The sequence below is a fragment of the Brassica napus genome, chromosome C9, assembly GCF_020379485.1.
Source record: "Brassica napus cultivar Da-Ae chromosome C9, Da-Ae, whole genome shotgun sequence".
In the NCBI taxonomy this organism is placed as follows: domain Eukaryota; kingdom Viridiplantae; phylum Streptophyta; class Magnoliopsida; order Brassicales; family Brassicaceae; genus Brassica; species Brassica napus.
Window position 1 is genome coordinate 38363823 of NC_063452.1, and position 8190 is coordinate 38372012.

At 41.8% G+C, this 8190-nt stretch overlaps 1 non-coding gene across 1 annotated transcript; it reads left to right on the forward strand.

The window, feature by feature from the left end:
• The first annotated feature begins 7820 nt into the window (after nt 1–7820).
• On the forward strand, nt 7821–7926 carry LOC125593691. Its single transcript, XR_007329590.1, has one exon. It is a non-coding gene; the product is annotated as a small nucleolar RNA R71 (small nucleolar RNA).
• The last annotated feature ends 264 nt before the right edge of the window (nt 7927–8190 follow it).

The window sequence follows — 8190 nt, forward strand, 5'->3', positions numbered from 1 at the left end:
AAGTGATGATTTTGGAGCATTTTGAAGATTTGGAGTAAGCACCCGAGATGACCATCGAACACGATCATCGGTCGATATTGAAGAGGAATAATCGATCGATCTTAAATCGTTACATTGATCGACAGTGAAGCGCGCAGAAAGCCGGTTTGGGCTCAGCTGACTTAGTGCCCAAGTGTTCACCAATTTACAAGATTACCCCTGACGAGTTTTAACCTAATTATATAAGCTTTGCCAACATGTTATAGGAAAAGTGTGCTTTCTTTTTTTATTATTTTCAACAGCTAAAGGTTTTCTATGATTTTTAGTAGATTGGAGAGAAAATCCAAAGAGATTTGTGATTGGAACTCCATTGATATCTATATGTTTATCTATACAGTTTTTATACCTAATTGCTGTTATGAATTGATTAGCCATGTCTGAGTAGTTCTCTTTGTTAGATTTAGGGTTTAAATAGGTTATGAGGGATTAGCCTCCCCCCCCCCCCAACTATAGATTGTGATTGTGATTAATTGATGATTCTAGATTATTGATACACTAAAACTGTGTCTTTTATACTGCAAACAAACAGTGTTGTTGTAATATTTGAGATTCAATTCCAGAGTACTAGTTTACACTTTATTTCTATGAGATCAATATTAAGCTAAAACAATATGGGGGTTTTGAGATTAAGGTATCATAACAAGCAAGTAATAACTTGTTTTTAAGGTTTTCAGATGATTTAAAGAGCTAGGTTCAGGGTGATTCACTGGGATACTTAGGACATGAGCTACACAACTATTCAGGAAGGCAATAAGAGCCAATCTAGAACTTGAACAACAAGAATAGATAAACCCACTGTCGTGGTGTCTACCAATTTATCAAGCAATCCTAATGCCTAAACTGTCGTTTGGATCAGAGAATGATGACAAGCATTAAGTTCAGATTCAATTGGTTCACGATTTGCCTTAGCATCAGCTTTCGTTGGCTAAGGACAAATAGCCTATCTATGCTTTTTCTAGCAACCTAAAACACTTTTGATGATTAGATTAAACCTATAATCAGAATGTACATGGCCAATTTAACATAAGCAGTAAGCATAACAATAGATAGAGATATCAAAGAATAACAATCCTATTTGTGTCTAGCTCATTGATCCATCACCCCTAACACCCTAAACATAACAAGCGACTACTCAGCCATGAACAGAGAAATCACAGAGACAATAGATGAAGAAAACATGCTGAATCAATAAATAAATAAGATAGGGTTCAAGAATCTTCTCAAGGTGAGAGAGATGAAGCCTTTTCCCTTTCAAGGTAGCAAATTTTCAAGTACAAAAATCTCCAATGGTTTCTTGTGTAAAAACTAGCGTACAATAATAATAATAAAATAAGAAAAGATATATTTCAGGTCTCTGGAGGCTGCAAGAGAGAAAATTGGGATGATTAGGGTAAATCTCAAAATATTAGAAGTTTCCTTAAAAATCTCTGCCGCTGGAACAGGCACTCGGGTTGCTCCGCTCGACCAAGAACAATCGTTAGACTATTCTGCGTGAATATCACCAAATTACACTGTTTCTCTCCTCTTTTCCTCCAACTGGTCTATCTCCTATACAATGCAACTCCAGACCGTAATGACTCGAAAAGGAATAGGAAGACTCGATAAAGACTTGAAAACCAATTGAAAAGCATTTATACAAGATGTCTAAAACACCATATATCAATTCTCCCAGACTTAGATCCTTGTTTGTCCTCAAACAATGTCAAGTATCAAGAACAGGGAGAAAGGTTTGAAAGTGTGGGAACTCTCCTATTCTCAGCAACCATACTTTAACCACGAATCTCTGAACCATATAAGCAGTAAAACTAGGACAACACACCCTTACCAAAACCCCACTGGCTGCTGTTCAAGATTGGCTCCATACTCTATATCTCAAACCTGAAAAAGTAACACTATCGAGACAGAACTCCCTACATTCATTTAAGAGTAGCGTGAGTTTCTCATCACATGCACTATTCAGGGTAGACGGTTTAGGTGTGGAACAAGCTATTTAATGGTGGAGTTAAGAGTGTTTAGAGGCTACCATTTCATTGTAAAGGATGAAGGATATCGCACAAAATGGCAAGAGAGAATAGATCCATTGATGTCCACAGCCTCTACTCATTTTTGCTACCTCTGGAATGACTGTTCTGCTCTATCTGGATCAACCGTCCGGCTGCTAAGATTATCTGCATGCTCTTCATGTTTTCAACTTGGTATCCCACTCTTTTGCTCGACCTTCCCATTGGCTCATGTTTCTTTGATTTCTTCCCCTTCTCCATCACCTTATTCTCGTTTTTTTTTATTCTCTTTTTTTTTTTTTTGAAACATGAAATAGAAATAGTGAGGTGACGAAGAAGGAGGTAATAAATGATGGTTCTGAGTGCCACTGTTGGTTCTGATTTCGCAACCATTCTAGTTCTCCACCCCTGCTCTTGCGCAATTCATTGGTTATGGAGCGGTTGCTCCCTTAATCTTCTTGTTCTCCTTTCTGACTGAATTTCTGCTGCAATAACGAATAAGAGGCTGCGTTGATCCTTTCCTCTCCGACCTTTTTGCACATGTCTGCACATATGACACTGAAAAACAATTGCATGAAGGTGGAATAAAGGCTAAGGTGCATGGTGGGAACTAGCTAAAAATGAGCTAGCCACTAAGGATCAGCAAGATGGATAAAAATGATAAGTAGTCCTGAGTGTATTCTCGTTTCCCTTATCTAATGCCCATAATAAAAAGAATTGCAGTAAAGATTAGGTTCAAGTTAAATGAAGCTAAGTCTTTCCAGTGTAACCTCGACAAACCAAAATCTTCTGGAGAACCAAATGAGATAATGTCAGGGTGTTCCAGGTCCACATGTGTGTCTTTCGCCACTGCTAAGGTCACTGAATAAGATAACTAAAGTACGTGGTGGTCAGTGATGAACACGGAATAAGGTCCTAATTCCCACAAATTTTGACTGACTCGATTGTAAAATCTGACTCAAACTGACTCAAAAGAAAAACAAAAGAGAGAAACGAGTTAGTAAACGACAAAAACCCTCCCCAAGACTTACTTCACACCGTCCCTGGTGTGAAATTAAATCAGAAAAAGGTGAAAACAAGAATAAAATTTTTTTGGTTGAGATACTTACCTGAGTGGAGCGGACACTCCATGAAAATTCTGGGTGTTCAGTCCGCAGATGGTCGCCTGGAACAGCTGCCCTTTTCAAGGGGCAGGTTGTTCCGTTGCTGCAACCTAGAATTTTTGAAGTATCTCGGATTTTTTTTCTTTTTGACCTGAGATTCAATAAACTAAAACAAAAAATGAGTAAACAAAAGTAAACCAACTTATATTTACACTTACCAGTGGGTTGCCTCCCACCAAGCACTTGGTTTAAGTCACTAGCTTGACTTGGTGACAGGGATCAGTCGGGTTGATCATGATGGCTTGTTCCAAAACAAGCTCCACAATCAGACATGTTCAGCTTCAGAACTCTGCTCAGCAACCTCTTCACAACAGCTTCTCCTTTCTCTTTCAGCTCATGTGTGAGAATTACTCTAACTTTAGACAAAGGTTTAGAGGTACCCTTGCACTTTACCTTATATTCAATGGATTTCTCATCACACAAGCGAGGTATCAAAGTCATTGTAGGATCACCCTTGACCCTTTTCTTCTTGACTTTTTCATTCACCTTTGCATTCTCACTGAGTTTCTTTGTATCAGTGCGAAGATCTCCATCCAGGACTTCTTTGATCTCAGCCATATCTCCAAACTCCTTCTTAGGAACAATTTTCGGTTGTTCTACACTGATCACTGAGATGCAAGAGGCGTGTAGTGTGGGAAATCTGGTGGGGACAACCTTGTAGAAAACCTTCTTGTTGATGTTGGAGAATGAAATTCTCTTATTAGGCAGGTCGATGATTGCTCCAACTGTAGCCATAAATGACCTTCCAAATATAAAAGGCATCTCATGATCCTTCCTCATCTCAACAACTTGAAATTCGGTATGGAGCACACAGTCCCCAACCTGGACAGGAAGATTGCGAATGGTTCCATAAGGGATTGCCATGGAAGAGTTTGCAAAAGCCAGCTTCACCTAAGAAGGCTCAACATCAACGATGCCCAGCTCGTCTACAATCGCTTTTGAGACAAGATTCACACTAGACCCAGAATCACAAAGAACTTCCTTGAATTCCACTCCAGCAATGGAACAAGGAAAAACAAACTTTCCAGGGTCATCAAACTTAGGCATTACCTTCAGCGATGATGTCAGTGCTTCAGTAAAGAGTGCCTTGATATTCTCTTGAGATTCTTTGCAATTTTTGAAGAACATATGCACGAGTTAGTAAATGACGAAAACCCTCCCCAAGACTTACTTCACACCGTCCCTGGTGTGAAAATAAATCAGAAAAAGGTGAAAACAAGAATAAACTTTTTTTGGTTGAGATACTTACCTGAGTGGAGCGGGCACTCCATGAAAATTTTGGGTGTTCAATCGGCAGATGGTCGCCTGGAACAGCCGCCCTTTTCAGGGGGCAGGTTGTTCCGTTGCTGCAACCTAGAATTTTTGAAGTATCTCGGATTTTTTTGCTTTTTGACCTGAGACTCAATAAACTAAAACAAAAAATAAGTAAACAAAAGTAAACCAACTTATATTTACACTTACCAGTGGGTTGCCTCCCACCAAGCACTTGGTTTAAGTCACTAGCTTGACTTGGTGATAGGGATCAGTCGGGTTGATCATGATGGCTTGTTCCAAAACAAGCTCCACAATCAGACATGTTAAGCTTCAGAACTCTGCTCAGTAACCCCTTCACAACAGCTTCTCATTTCTCTTTCAGCTCATGTGTGAGAATTGCTTTGACTTTAGAGAAAGGTTTAGAGGTACCCTTGCACTTTACCTTATATTCAATGGATTTTTCATCACACAAGCGAGGTATCAAAGTCATTGTAGGATCACCCTTGACCCTTTTCTTCTCGACTATTTCATTCACCTTTGCATTCCCACTGAGTTTCTTTGTATCAGTGCGAAGATCTCCATCCAGGACTTCTTTGATCTCAGCCTTATCTCCAAACTCCTTCTTAGGAACAATTGTTGGCTGTTCTACACTGATCACTGAGATGCAAGAGGCGTGTAGTGTGAGAAATCTGGTGGGGACAACCTTGTAGAAAACCTTCTTGTTGATGTTGGAGAATGAAATTCTCTTATTAGGGAGGTCGATGATTGCTCCAACTGTAGCCATAAATGACCTTCCAAAGATAAAAGGCATCTCATGATCCTTCCTCATCTCAACAACTTGAAATTCGGTATGGAGCACACAGTCCCCAACCTGGACAGGAAGATTGCGAATGGTTCCATAAGGGACTGCCATGGAAGAGTTTGCAAAAGCCAGCTTCACCTAAGAAGGCTCAACATCAACGATGCCCAGCTCGTCTACAATCGCTTTTGAGACAAGATTCACACTAGACCCAGAATCCCAAAGAACTTCCTTGAATTCCACTCCAGCAATGGAACAAGGAAAAACAAACTTTCCAGGGTCATCAAACTTAGGCAGTACCTTCAGCGATGGTGTCAGTGCTTCAGTAAAGAGTGCCTTGATATCCTCCTGAGATTCTCTGCAATTTTTGAAGAACATATGCAATGTTCAAATCTCCCAAGCATGTTTAAATGAGATCTTTTGAGAAGGCCTTCTCACCATCTTCCTAAACCCAGCCAGCTGCTCTGCACTAATGGGATCCATCAAATGTCCAGGTGGAATCGGATAGGGAACCTTAGGAACATAGACTCGCACTGGTGGGGTCTCAGCAAGTTCGCTGGGAGCAGTCACATCAGAGCTAGCAGGGTGCTCTGTTCTCTCTTCTGCGCCTGGAGCAGTCTCAACAGTCGGTTGCTCCGGTTCTTTTCTTTCAGCTTTCTCACATCTCAGCTCTGTTGCATTACAGTGCACAATCCTAGGATTATCAATTTTTCTAGGGAGCATCCCTTGCTGCCTCTTAACACTCTCAGCTGTTTGAGGAAGCTTAACATCAATCCTCTTTATGTGGTTGCTCACAGTATTGTGGGAACCGAAATTCGCACTGTCGATTTCCGTTTAAATAAGGAAAGTAGGGGAACCCTAGTTTCCCAGAGGTCCCGAATATCTGCTAAAACCACATGCCAAACAATCAGAACACGAAATAAAAACGATAAAATATAAGAAATCGAAAAAAGAGAGCAAAGTAGATCTTATTCCGAATTCACGTTTGAGCGTTACAACAAGGTAAGAGCCTGGGCTACGAGAGCTGTCGGCGATATTCCTAGTTCTAAAACCCTAAAGCTGCTAAACCTAATTGAGTCGCAGCTCGAATAACAAAAACGGAAAAATTGCCTAAGTTGCTCTAAGTGCTAAGTTTTGATGTGTGTCTTGCGAATCCCCTTTTGCCTCTCGCCTAGGACTCCATATATACTTGCTCCTAGGTCGGTTTGCGCCTTTCCCCTTCTGCCCCTAAACCGTCATAGCTAAAAAATGGAGATATTCCAATTTTCCCGATCTTCGTGATTATCTTCGGAAACTTCACATTTATCCGCGGAAACTTGACATATATCTTGCCTTACGAACCAAGCATAAACCGTCATACGGCTTATGGGTTTTTGGTTAAGAAATTGTAAGTGGGCTTCGAGTTGCGTTTTAGGTCTCTTTGGGCCGCCTTCGACTCGAAACGTTTATTACGGTTTCTTCGATAAAAACAAACTTCCTGCGGTTTTTATCGTATAGTTTAACTGATGTCTTCGAGTTATGAGAAACAAAGAATGGTTCAGACATGGCTCACGGGAGCTAGCATTAAAGAGTAGACAAGAATGCATGGATTCGTGTCGTGTCGATGTTTTGGGAATGTTTGGTCGCTACGCAGCGACCGGGCCATGTATGTGCTCGGTCGCTATGTAGCGACCGAACTTTGGCTCAAGCTCGGTCGCTACGTAGCGACCGAGCTTGGCTCGAGGTCGGTCGCTACGTAGCGACCGAGCTTTGGCTCAAACTCGGTCGCTACGTAGTGACCGAGCCGTGTACGCGCTTGGTCGCTACGTAGCGACCGAGCTTGGCTTGTACGAGGTTCGATTGCCATACTCGAACTAGTCAGTGGCCGGTTTGGATACGTGTCTGTTGCCTTGAGACAATCGGTATTTCGTTCGATCGAGATTAGAACAAGATTTTACCGCAAGGCTCTTTGTAAAGATATCTTTTACGAAGAATAACTTTTGTAAAAAATGCTCACGCTGATTTTTTGCGGAGATTTGGACATTAACTTCGTCGTAACCGTTTTCGACCCCAACAAGTATCATACTTTGTATTAAGCTCAGTGAACATGTTGCCCATCCTGGTGTCGATTTCCATGGTTACCTGATTCAACGCCTTGGCCTGAACCTGCTGACCCTGCAACAGTTGTTGCATCATCATACCCAGACCCTTCAGCTCATCTGGTTGACTATTCCCAGTAGCTGGAACAACTTGCCGATTGTTTTCTGCGGTTGTCGCTGGTTCTGGTTCAGAATCTGCCCGGCCGTAGCTTGCTCCATGCTGAAGACGTGCCCTTGGTTATTTTTCAGTAGCTGATCAGCCTTGGCAGTCAGCTCATCTATCTTCTGGGTGGCGGAACTGTTCCCTTTCTTGGAGCAATCACTCTCCTCTTTCTTATTAGCTGAGCTAGCAGCCATGTTCTCAATCAGCTTAAACGCTCCATCAGTGGTCTGAGTCATGAAGTCTCCATTGCTCGAAGAGTTTAGAGCACCTTGGTATTTCCAGTCCACTCCATCATAGAAAATGTCCAGGAGGTAATCATCATCAAATCCATGGTGAGGGCTTCTATGCGGTAGTCATTGAAGCGCTCCCATGCGTCGCAGAAAGGCTCATCAGTGAACTGTCTGAACGAGGTGATCTTGTTCCTCAATGCAGTTGTTCTCGCCTTAGAGTAGAAATGGCTGAGGAACGCTGATCGGACCAACTCCCATGAAGTGAGAGAGACTGTAGGGAAGGAGTTCAACCACCTTGCAACTTTTCCATCAAGAGAGAATGAGAATAGCATGCACTTGATGTAGTCTGGTGGGACACCATTCGTGCGAGTGAAACTGCAGACTTTTTCGAAGCTCTCAATATGCTTCATTGGAATTTCAGTAGAGAGACCAGAGAACACCTTTCTCTGCACTAGGCCGATCAA